The 12,113-nt window shown below is 39.7% G+C and overlaps 1 protein-coding gene across 8 annotated transcripts in view; it reads left to right on the top strand.

Annotated features, from left to right (window-relative positions):
* tjp1a (tight junction protein 1a) overlaps positions 1–12,113 on the top strand; it is a 140,542-nt gene that overhangs the window by 87,799 nt on the left and 40,630 nt on the right. The window lies entirely within an intron of this gene.

The raw sequence follows: 12,113 nt of genomic DNA, 5'->3' as shown, positions 1-12,113 counted from the left end.
CGCTGAAGGAACATGCTCTGTGCTCACGCACCGCTGCTGGCCACCTGACTCTTTCTGTGTGGATTTACATTAAACGGGCAAGTGTACAGCACACCACTGCAGTCTCTATGGATCTGCGCCAAGACGAAAAAATGCATGGAGAGACACACAGATCTTTATTAACCTGATTCAACCAACTGCCGAATTGTGAGTGTTACACTCTGCAGCAGAGAGGATTATGCCATTTCCCCACATGCATTTTTTTTTACTTCTGTCTCTAAATGGGTTACAAATTCACAATTTGTGAATGTTCTCACATTGCATAATTTAGGTACCCCCCCCCCCCCCCTCCAGAGAAAACAATTGATTAATTTGTGAATGGACTAGAAGCTTGTCCTAAAAAAACATCTGCAGTGTGTGGTGGCTCAGGGCATGTGAAGTCATCAGATCAGACTGATCACTGTTTAAGCTTTGCATGATGGGCTGCAGTAAAGGTGGCCTCTTGTGTAACTAAGGCTGGATTTACACTAGGGCTGCACGATTTGGGGAAAATATCCAATTGCGATTATTCTGGTTAAAATTGCGATTTGCGATTTAAATGCGATTATATATATTATGACTAATAATAATTATTGTTGCTAAATAAAAATATTTAACAAAATAAGAAATATTACTATTACAATAACATTTTCATTACTAAAAATAGAGTATTTAAGAATAAATATAACAATATACTACTACTACTACTACTACTATAATAATAATATTTATATTTTACAGAAAACTTATTTTACAAACCTGTTACCTAGCTAGTTACCTGTTAATATGCAGGACAGCCTATGGCTAAAAATCATTAGAAAGGTCTAAGGATTTATTGTAAAATTATTATTGTAAAAATCTGTGCTTTTTATCTTTGATATCAATTTTTAAAGTCTATGTCTTTAATATGAAATATGAGCCTCTTATGCATCCACTGTGGGGAAAACAAACTCCTGTATATTTTAGAAAAACATATGGATTGTCATATACATTTATTTAGAGAGAAATATTTATTTTTCTTATTTGTTACCAAAAAGTTTCATTCATACTGGAAGCCAGAGGGCGCCCTCGTGCAAAAACTCCACATACGCCTCAGAAAAGTAATCGTTCGTTTTCAGGAAATCCCTATGGGAAATCCCCAAGGGGGTAATCCAGCCCCCGGAAAGCGTACCTTCCATAGGGGCAGCCATTGCTAACCAAGCCATCGGCTGCTGTTAGCATCCCATTGACTTCCATTCATTTTGGCCTCACTTTGACAGCGAATATCTTTACATCTGAGGCGTTTAAAGACTCCATTTGTCCATTGTTTATGTCTAAACAAACACGACAATGTATAAAATGCTCCATTACCTTGTATCTTACACTATCGCCCCGTAGAAGCCGTTTTTGTAAAAAATAGGCTAACGATTGCGTCATAACCACATGACCACACACACTCCGTCGCGCTGTACTGTATAGACAGGAGGAGAAGCTCGCAGACAATCTTTTACTGTCTATGAGGCAATTGGGGGGACGTGGAGGCATAAAGTCCGATTAAAGTTAAGGGAGAAGCATGTCGAGAAGACCATAGAGAGCCAAAAGCAACGGGAGACTACTAGAAGACTTGCCACTGGCGGACGGGTTGCTCACGTCACATCTACGTCGTCAAGCTCAGTCTGAGGCTGCACAGTACGCTCAGCCATCAGGAAGTGAGTGCTTCTACATGACTTCACTTTTTCTCCGTGAAGTCTATGGGGTCGCTGTGTCCATTTCTTTTACTGTATATGGAAATCCCTAATGTGAAGCTAAGCTAGCGCTGTAGGCTGAATACAAGGAAGGTAGAAATGCTTTGACTGATAAACATGAAGATAATAAACACGACTGCATCAAGATATGGTGTATTTGAGTTCTTCAAGCCTTCTCGGGTGTGTTCATAATAATAAAGCAGTGTTTATGAGCACTTCACATTACTAGTTTGTGAAGATGTTTGACGCGTGTTGCTTTTTTCAAACGCACGTTATAATAAGCGACTCAAACTCGCAGTGCTTTCAGAGATTGAGCAGCGTTTACTCCTGATCACAGAGCCGCTCTTCTGGCCATTTATTTATTTCATTAAAATCGCAGCCTTTGCGCTTTCATAATCGCGCATAAGCCAAATCGCGATTGCTGTTCGATTTCGATTAATCGTGCAGCCCTAATTTACACTGTCAACCAATTAAGTTTTTTTTAAAATGCCTGGCACAGATCGGATCATATTGCCTGCGTGTCCACTAGGGGTGTAATGATTCAAATTACTCACAGTTTGTATCACGATTTTAAGGGTCACTGTTTTGGTACGGTCCTGTGCTATGCTCAGGAAAAATAAGGACTACTGTCTACTCGACGGGTCTGGGATATTTTGGCAGCAAAAGGGGGACCAACACAATATTAGGAAATAATATTATGCCTGATCGATGTATCAATGCAATAGTTTATTGAGCCTTTTCTTTGAACAGTTTTACATTTCTGTTACTGTGTGCGTGAAGAACAATTATAGTGCTCTCTACTCCAGTGTTGTGATCTAACAGACACCCGGGAGATAGTAACATGTGAAACCGCAATAAACTCCAGCCAAATAAAGTCCTTTTATGCCAAAGCATAGACCTTTATCTACAAATCAAGTATAATAATAGGAATATTGAATCATCTTGGAGAGGCACAGTTTGAATGCTGAGTGGAGAATGACTGACTGCAGCAGCGGAGGAAAGCATTCACGTGAACTTCGAATTAAGTCGAATTTAACGACTTAAACATTAATCTGTACCTCACGTTAAACTATGGAATGGCTTCAGAAAACTTGGAATATAGAGCACAAAAACTTTATGGTGCTTTATACTGTTTTTGTGCCTTTTGTGTGGTATAACAATAACACAGAATAGTATACACAATATCGGATTTGGATCGATTCGGTCTCGTCTGGTCGATACCCGATCTGGCAAAAATGGCAGTATCGGAGCCGATACTGATACGGAGTATCGGATCGATGCACCTGTAACCTGTAGGGCTGTCAACGAATATTCTAAATTCGAATATATATTCGAATAGTTTTTAAAAAACGAATTTCGAAGGTGAAAATTAATATTCGAATAAATAAAAAATGTGGGGGAAAAAACGCCCGCGGTAGTAGAGGCGTGGCTGTCTGCTTTGCGAGTGGGCGCTAGCGCGCCTGAAGCCTTGTGTATGGCCTGTCTCCAGAGCGCGAGCCCACGCTGACTGCGCGCGCTCCTCCCCAAACGGACGAGGCGTTTATACTTGACACGCTCGCCGTTGTGCTTTTCTTTGAAACGACAGATGGCGACTCGGAGTAATTGTTCTATAAACTATCAGGAAAAGCGTCGAGAAGAAGTGGGCTAATGTACACGGGTGACGATATTTATTTTAGTACACTTCACCGAAAACCACACTACAAAAGAATCATGTAAAACAGATCAAAATAAACCTTGATATTACTTGTGACATGAGAACAAAATGTATGTAGAAATGTAACGTTAACTTATACAACTCAATGTATGATATCTAAATGTTTCCTAATTTCACTAAACACTTTAGTGAGTTTTCACTTAGTTTCGTGAACTTTTCTTTATTAAACGGGCTTTTTTATGCTTTTGTAGGCTCGTTTTGTAAATATAAGCAACTAATTTGTATGTGCAAACTGGACCACCCTTACTTTGCATCGCCCGCCATAAGCTCTCTGTCTGCAACACGACAAGAGTCCATAACGGAGAAATTAATTTTGTTCATTTGTAAGGACATGAGAGCGATCAGTGTCGTGGATGGGGCAGGCTGGAGTTCTGTCAAGCAATGGAACCGAGGTACTGACTGAATAGATATTGCATGAATGAAGGATAAATGCACTGCTTCCACTAGTTTGATTATTTACCGTTTCATGTCAAGGAAAATTTCCATGTTTACCACAGCACAGCTCGCTCGGAGCGTTCAATAATATGCTGTAAAACTTATATTAATATTTGTTTCAATCACTGAATGAAGCCTGCTATATTTGGGACAAGAGTCGCGACCTTAAATTGCTTGCACAAAACTCTTGATCAGTCTCAAAATGTGTTTGTTCATTTAAACCGTTATGCGCAGAGAGCGTGAGGGCGAGAGAGAGCGAGGTCTGCGGTCTTAGCCATTAGTTGATTTACTTGTTTTTGTGTAGGTGTAATACGTTGTCAAATATGTTTAAACTTAAATAGACTACCTATATAAGTAGTTATGTGTCTTTGTATTCATTTGTCCTGTTATTGACGTAATGCGCGTCATTGATAAAATGCGCAACCAGATGTTCGAATAGTTCGAATATTCGTGCTTTTTTTAGAGGGAATATTCGAACGTCATTTTTGAGCAATTTTGACAGCCCTAGTAACTTGCATCAAACAAAGTTTTTACAAAGAGTGACGGTTTTGGCCTTCGCTGTTGTAACGTTTTGGGAAGCCAGAATAGAGATTTATATAATGCAGGCAGTGGCTTTATCAGCAGCTTGTCTCCTCAATTGTAACATTAGGAACTGTGAAGTCAACAACAGATTTACATACTAACAATTGATTGGACAGCTACTCTCGTGAATCTCATGCAGAGCGTATCCATCTACTGAAACGTACATTAGAGGAACTCTGTCTGTTTTACGTGGTGTTGTTTTTTCAACAATTCATATTATAGATGCGTTGTCAGATTTGAGATTCCGTGGTGCAAATGCATGCCGAACCGTGGGTAGAGAACATTACGGTTAGATTTTGGCACCCCTGGTGTCCACAGCAAAAACAGGGCAGTCCCAGGATGCCAGCCTTAGGATGTCAGGCTGCCCCCTGTACCCTAAAACAGGAGGTGTGCAATGCTGCCCCTTCAGGGACCAACCTCCTTTTCACTTTCTTAATTTGTCTGTGCTTAAGCCTGGCACACTAATCAATCTGCTGGGTGATAGAACTATTCAAACCATTTTTTTTTATTAAAGATCAAGGTCATGCAAAATAATTATATTATTTGAAACTTCTGAAGACTATCGCAAAAAAGCTTGATACAATTGTATCGAAAATAACGAACCTCGCAAAAGACTTTAAAAAATGCCGGTTGAAATAAAATGCTGCGTTAGCTCCACCAATCAGCATGTTCAGCGCCCAAGTCCCACCCCCGAAAGTTCCTGAACTTTGAAAAAGTACTACCTCGGGAGCAGGGCTGTTTGGAGGGGGAAATATTTACCCGGAACTTCATTTAGACCCTGGTTCCTGCGGTCGAAACACACCGAGTACCACCCCAAAGTTCCTAGTTCCTGGGGAATGTTCCTGCAGTGGAAACACGGCTATAGAAAACAAATAACATATACAAAAGGAGAACTCTTAGACAACCTTAAAGGGATAGTTCATGAAAATTAGCCCATGATTTGTTTTGTGCTCTGTACCATTTTGTTTTCATCAATGTTAGGCTGATTCAAGGAAATCAGATGCCGTAAACGGCTTGGGTGTTTTCTTTTAAAGTAGAGAATACTTCCTGCAAATAGGAAGGTGCTTCCTGCTGTAAATTCCAGCTCTTGGTTGCGTCCTGTCCTGTCCAATCAGGGCTCTGTTCTCATACTGGTGTCAACGTTCGACTGTTCCTTTGTAAACAGACAACTTTCTTAAAACAGCCCACAGATTCAGTATTATAGGTGATGTTTATGGCCTCACCAGTATGTTCAGCTGTTTCTACCCCAAGTTATCCTGTTTGGGTTTGTTCCAGAGTAAGGCTAATGGATCATTTCCTGTTCAAACCGGAAAGGACATAGTCAGCACCTTAACCGACAGGAGATTTGAGCAGAAAGGAGCTTTCATTTTTAGCAGGGAATCAAAGACTAAAATTGTCACTCTTAAATCAGTGCAGAAGATGCTGTAAGACTGTGAAAACTGGAAGAACTGTAAGAAATGGCGACTCCGAGAAAACAAAGGAAATTAACATCTGAACTCACGTGTATGCATTTAGGGTCCCCATCCGAGACAACGACACACTGAGTTAATCACCTAAGGTTTGCTTTAATTCGCATTTCATTCCCATCGCCCTCATCTTTCCTCTCAATATGCTGAAATGCCCCCAAAATCTATATGGTTTAATATGAACAAGTACTATACAGTATTATACATGTTTGATATCATTTGAAATGTCTCAGTGCGACTGGTACAAAGGTCTCATTCTCTCAGAAGTAAAGCAAAAGGTAACAAAGGTTTTAAGAGTTTAGAGATATTTTGCTTATATTGCTTATTGCTTAATTGGTCTTTACCTCCTGTCGTCAATACAGGTCTACAGGACTTGATTAATGCTAATTATCTTGCCCTAAAATTTTTATTTGAAGTTAGTTATTTGTGCTTTGGAAAATGGTCATGCACATGTGTGGCTTTTATCATGCTGACCTTTGCATCATCAACAATAGATTAGTGGGTCAGGTTGAAGCTGAGAATTCTCACAGGAAATCAAGCCAGGCTGTGTTGTTAATATACGGGTGTATTTATTTGTTGTAGGCGTGAGAATGAATCCGCTGGAATGTTCTTTGAGAGAGAGTTTAGTTTACACACTCAGGTACTAGTGGGCTTCCCTACTGCATTTCAAACCAGCCAGTATTGTTTGAAACACTCTGCAGAAACCTGTATTTAGACTGTAAATTATAGTTGTGCTGTTTTAGTGTGTGATGAGGGGTCTAATGACCAGAACACTCATTATTTAACAGATACGAGTGCGGCAGCTCGCTAGCAAACACTCTGACACTGCTTATCACCATCAGAATTCAAGCTGCTGTTTCTAACCAGCAGTTGGTTTCCGTATCGGTTTTATTGATCCAGAGAGAAATATCTCTGAAATACACCACCTTTCAAGCTGCCTGCTCGCTTTAGCAAAGCTGTTGGCCCAGAAAAGATGGCCACTGATCTACTAGAAAGCCTCTCAGTTTCACCTGGCTGTCAGAGCTCACTATTAGCTGCCTATCTGGTCTCTTTGAACCCCTACTCGCTTTCTGGCAGGTCTGAGGTCTGCTTGAAACAAAGACTCTCTTTAGTGGAAGAATGATTCTCTGGCTCTGAGTGGGACTGCCCATGCCTGCTCTTTGTTTTTTGGCGCAGCACTAGTAGGCCTCAGGCCTGAATAAATGTGAATGTATAAATATACCCAGGCGTTCTTGCACACAAAAAGACTCATTGTTTGCTGCTGCTTGTAGGGAATTATTAGATCACGGCTGTTTCAGACTCTGTCCTGCGAAATGAGACCTTGTTTTGGTTTGCTTTCAGGAGATTTGGCTGCAAAAATAATTTACTTTTGCATGGACTACACTGCTTTTTGGTTGATGTAGATTCAAAAACTTTATTTTCCAGGAATATAGTGGAATTTTAATTTCAGATTGCTCGTATCCTGAGGTGTTCCTCTGGAGAAGCGTTTTAGGAGTCAGGTTTTATCTCTGTTGAGCTTCGCACAGCTCAGGTTTCTGAATAGTGTGTTTACTCTTAGCTCTGTGTTGTTGTGATTAATAAAAGGATAATCTCATCAGATTAGAGAATCAGAAGTGCTTAGCCTGACTCGTATAAATGGCTTTTAGCACTGTGGAGTGACTCTCCCGTCTGACTGTTACCTGACCACACACATACTTCTGACCATAAGCTTCCATATATGTTTTCTCAGCAGGGATGAGATCCTGTAGTTTAAAGGGATAGTTCACCCAAAAATGAAAACTGCAGGGCTTGACAATAAGGACTGCCCAATGGCCCGGGGGCCAGCAGGAAAGACACTCGGGCCATTTGATGGAACTGTCACCTGCCCGCTCGGGCCATTGCTGCATAGTTGATAATTTTTGCATTTGCACATTTGTAAGCCTTGCCAATTTAAATATTCAAGCGCAGATAGATGAGAAAGTGTCTGTCAGTTTGCTTCTCACACAACGCAGCAACACACATCCTAAGCTAACCCACGCGTCTCACAGCGAATATTCACACAAAATTGTCAAAATGCCTTTCTTGTCGAGTATCATCGTGAACATAGTCAGTTATGTCTTAAGTGAACATAAACATGAAATTTGCCATCCAGCGTTTTTGGTTGTTTTCACAAGTTTCATGGCCCACAGAATATTTTGTTGTATGAATATCTGAACATGCAATATGTCAAAAGAAAGAACAGACCCTCTGTTTTATTCTAGCTTCATGCATTCTTTTTTTATCAACACTTGAATGTGGGTAAGTTTCATAAAAAAGCAAAATGTTGAGCAAAAAGCTGAGTAAAAAATTGTCAAAGACTAACTTGCATCCAGATGGGATTCAAAACAATGATCAAAACACAGATGGAGTAGATCAAGTCTATCAACACCCCAAAAGCTTCACAGTCCTATAGGTCGACATTTGATTGGAAAAAACTTTAAGGTGCATGCATACCGCCACCTATGGTACAGGAGTGTGTAACATAATGTAATTTTAAAATGTTCTCATATTCTGGCTTATTTTTCATATGCATCTGCTTATGAGAATGCTCGTTTCTGCTTCTTCACCTGTGTTTTGATCAGGAGATTCTGTACTCGTTCAGGAGATGCATAATAGCGCCCCCTACCTTATAACAGTGATAACACAGAAAGCTGGAAAATCTCGTCAATGGCAGGGAAGCGTTTTCTCATAAAAGACAAGATAACAAAAGACAGAAAAATTGAAAAGACTGTTTGTTCTGTTGTATTTTTTTGTGTGTTGCTCGTAATTAGATTATTTGTTCTTATTCTGTTACTGACTGTCTTCAACAATATTTAAAATTTATATGAGTTAGGCTAGTAGTTTTTGGAGTCATGCCCTTATTTAGGGTTACATGGATAAAAACAACTAAAAAAAAACAATAACTAGGCCTATTTTATTTTATTTCTTACTTTTTTGTCATCAATTGCTCATCCCCATAAGACTTTTGTTTGTCTTTGAAACACGGACAAAGATATCTTTAATGAAACCTTAATGATTGAAGGTCCATCACACAACTTCTGCTTCAAAAGTTCCATAAATGTAAATGTAATTAAAATGAATCAAGCAGTTTAATCCATGTTTTCTGAAGAGACACAATCGCTTTATATGATAAACAGCTTTTATTCATATAAATATTGTTCAGCGCACATATATAGATCACAAATGATAAGCGGAATCTTAAACGTTTGTTTGATGCGTTAGAACCGTTTATTAACAATATCTTGATTTGTGTTTCAAAACGAATGATGATGAATTTTTGAGTGAACTATCTCTTTCATGAATAGACCAGTGAAGACTAGAAACCCTGAGGAAGTGTAAATGGCATTTCATTTGAGACTGATCTACATGTTAGGTGTAAACCAAGCCAGAAGTGGCTGATGCTGCTTTGGCTCACCCACCACATGTAATATTTGTATATAAACATGTTTGGCCTCTTATACCTTATTGCTGAATGATGTGTCATTGAAATCAATTGACAACTAGCTGCAGAGGGTAGTAAATGCAACTTCAACTATTGTCCATTCTTTATTCGTCAAAATTGCTGAAATACTCATTAATGGAATGGTTAAGTAGAAACAGAATTGTTTAAAGAACTGCTTAAAGGGTTAGTTGTCATTAATTACTCACCCTTATGTCGTTCCAAACCTGTAAGACCTTCGTTCATCTTCGAACGCAGTATATATTGTGTAATATGTAATATATATGAGTGTAAACTATGCAACGTTTCCGCATTCTACGGCAGAGCAAAGGCTCACCATTGGCCGACGCTGTTCACGTGAGCACCACGATGCATGCATGTATGTGATGCTGACGCAGGAGCTAGCCATGGTGAGCCGCCGTTCTGCTGTACTCGGAAGCGTTGCACTGTTTACACTACGTCACCAGAGTAAGAGTCTTGACACAGACGAGAAGAAATTGTTTGAATAAAGTCGTTATTTTTGTTTGTTTTTTGCGCACAAAAAGTATTCTCGTCGCTTCATAAAATTAAGGTTGAACCACTGTAGTCACATGGACTAGGGGTCGACCGATATGGATTTTTTTAGTGCCGATACCGATTTTTTTTCATCAGCCTTAGCCGATGACCAATACGGGCTGCCGATTTTCTTGAGCCGATATTTGAAGCCGATACTGCTTTTGCTACCTCAATTTACATCATAAAAATGACACAATGATCATGATGACAACAATTTAAAATTTACAATTTAAAAAAAGGAACATTTATTGAACAAAAAAAAACAATATTTAACAAATAGTAAAAACAGGTGAGGTAGAACAAGAAAAAAAAAGAGTTCAGTGGTGAAAATAAATTCTGAAAATAAATATTTAAGCATAAATAAAATAATTACACTATTGCACACAGTATCAACAAGCAAGCAGCATAATAAAGTGCACATTGACTGTACTATACTTAATTTTAAAACTATTTACAACCTATTCATTTAATGGTTACACTCTAAAAAATGCTGGGTTAAAAATAAATCAAGTTGGGTTGAATATTGACTAACCCAGCAATTGGGTTGTTTTGACCCAGCGGTTGGGTTAAATGTTTGCTTAAAACAACCCAATTGCTGGGTTAAAACAACCCAATTGATGGGTTAGTCCATTTTCAACCCAACTTGGGTTATTTTTAACCCAGCATTTTTTAGAGTGTAGGTGCACTTAACTTTATCTCTTGTAGAGCAACACCAGCGGTAATTCCGGAAAAAATCTCCCAATGCTCCACGTGAAACTTCAGTCTTTCGACCTTTTACCATCGTGTCAATTCTCAATTGATTTTGATTAATATGCGCGAGGGAGGGAGAGCAAGACAGTTTGAAGACGGTGAGAGCTGCCCTGTGGATGCCTGTCTGTAAATAATGCAGGGGGAAAAATATCGGCGAACGCAGCAGCCTTATATCGGCCGATGCCGCTACACGTAAAAATCGCAAATATCGGCCCGATATATCGGCCGGCCGATATATCGGTATAACACTAACATGGACTATAACAATGTTTTCTTTTCTACCTTTCTGGGCCTTGAAAATGGTAATTAAACTGCATATAGTGTATTCCATCCTTTACTGTTTCCAGTCCTGACATTGCCTGTGACATCAGCTTTCACGCAGGCGTAATGAGGCCATTCTTCTGAAGCCTGAACAGTCTGCTGTTCATCCGCCACCAAAGCGAGACACCAAGACCCCCTAGGCCTCTCTCTCTCTCTCTCTCTCACTCTCTCTCTCTCTCTCTCTCTCTCTCTCTCTCTCTCTCTCTCTCTCTCTCTCTCTCTCTCTCTCTCTCTCTCTCTCTCTCTCTCGCTGTCTGTCACATGGCTCACTGCATGGGCATTTTTCTCATAGTTGGGGCCCCTGCTGTCTGCTCTTACAGTTCGATGAATCCAGCACCTCTGACCCTACAGATACATAAAAGGAATTTGTGGATGAGGGTCAGAGTAGGGGAGAGAGGCACGGTGAGATTGTGGGAGGTGGATGCCTTTCAAATGGGTCAGATTCTCTCACAATAAAGCCTGACCATGAGAGAGGGGTAGAAACGGGGGCATGAACTGAATGTTGCCCCTGTGCCAATTAGGACCATGAATGAAGTGCTTGCTGAGCAGCATGGTAAACAGGTCAGAGGGTTAAACTGTGTTTGCAGTGCAGATATGCTGGAAGTGGAATGTAAAGTAAATATTCTTCCTTGGGTTCGGTTAGTGAAAAAAATAATAATTTAATAAATGTTTTAGTTTTGAAGGTTGAGGTCTACTTGTAAATACATTTTCTTTCAGTGACTAAAGCGCTCCTTTGTTTTGAAATCTTTTTATGTGAATGTGATATATCAGCAGTGATATATAACCAAATATTTGACAGTGACAGTAATTTCAGTCTATGATGTCTTTGTCCAGCCTGTGGCTTTTCTAGTAATTCTAGTAAAATGTAATAAATTAGAACAGCAGGCATTTTACTTAAGTTCACTAGTAGTCTAAGACCCTTGTATTTGTTTGTGATATGTCTCATTTGCAATGATCAAATTGTATAATATGCAGTGTGTGCACCCTTAGAGTTTGACTCTTCCTCTGAGCTCTCAGACCTACTGTAATAATTGATGCAGCTTGGCATCTACAGTACAGGGGTGAAGGACCAGGAGCCCAAACCATTCACC

Source organism: Gobio gobio (assembly GCF_949357685.1).
Source record: "Gobio gobio genome assembly, chromosome: 2".
In the NCBI taxonomy this organism is placed as follows: Eukaryota; Metazoa; Chordata; class Actinopteri; order Cypriniformes; family Gobionidae; genus Gobio; species Gobio gobio.
This window is presented reverse-complemented; position numbering and strand designations above follow the sequence as displayed.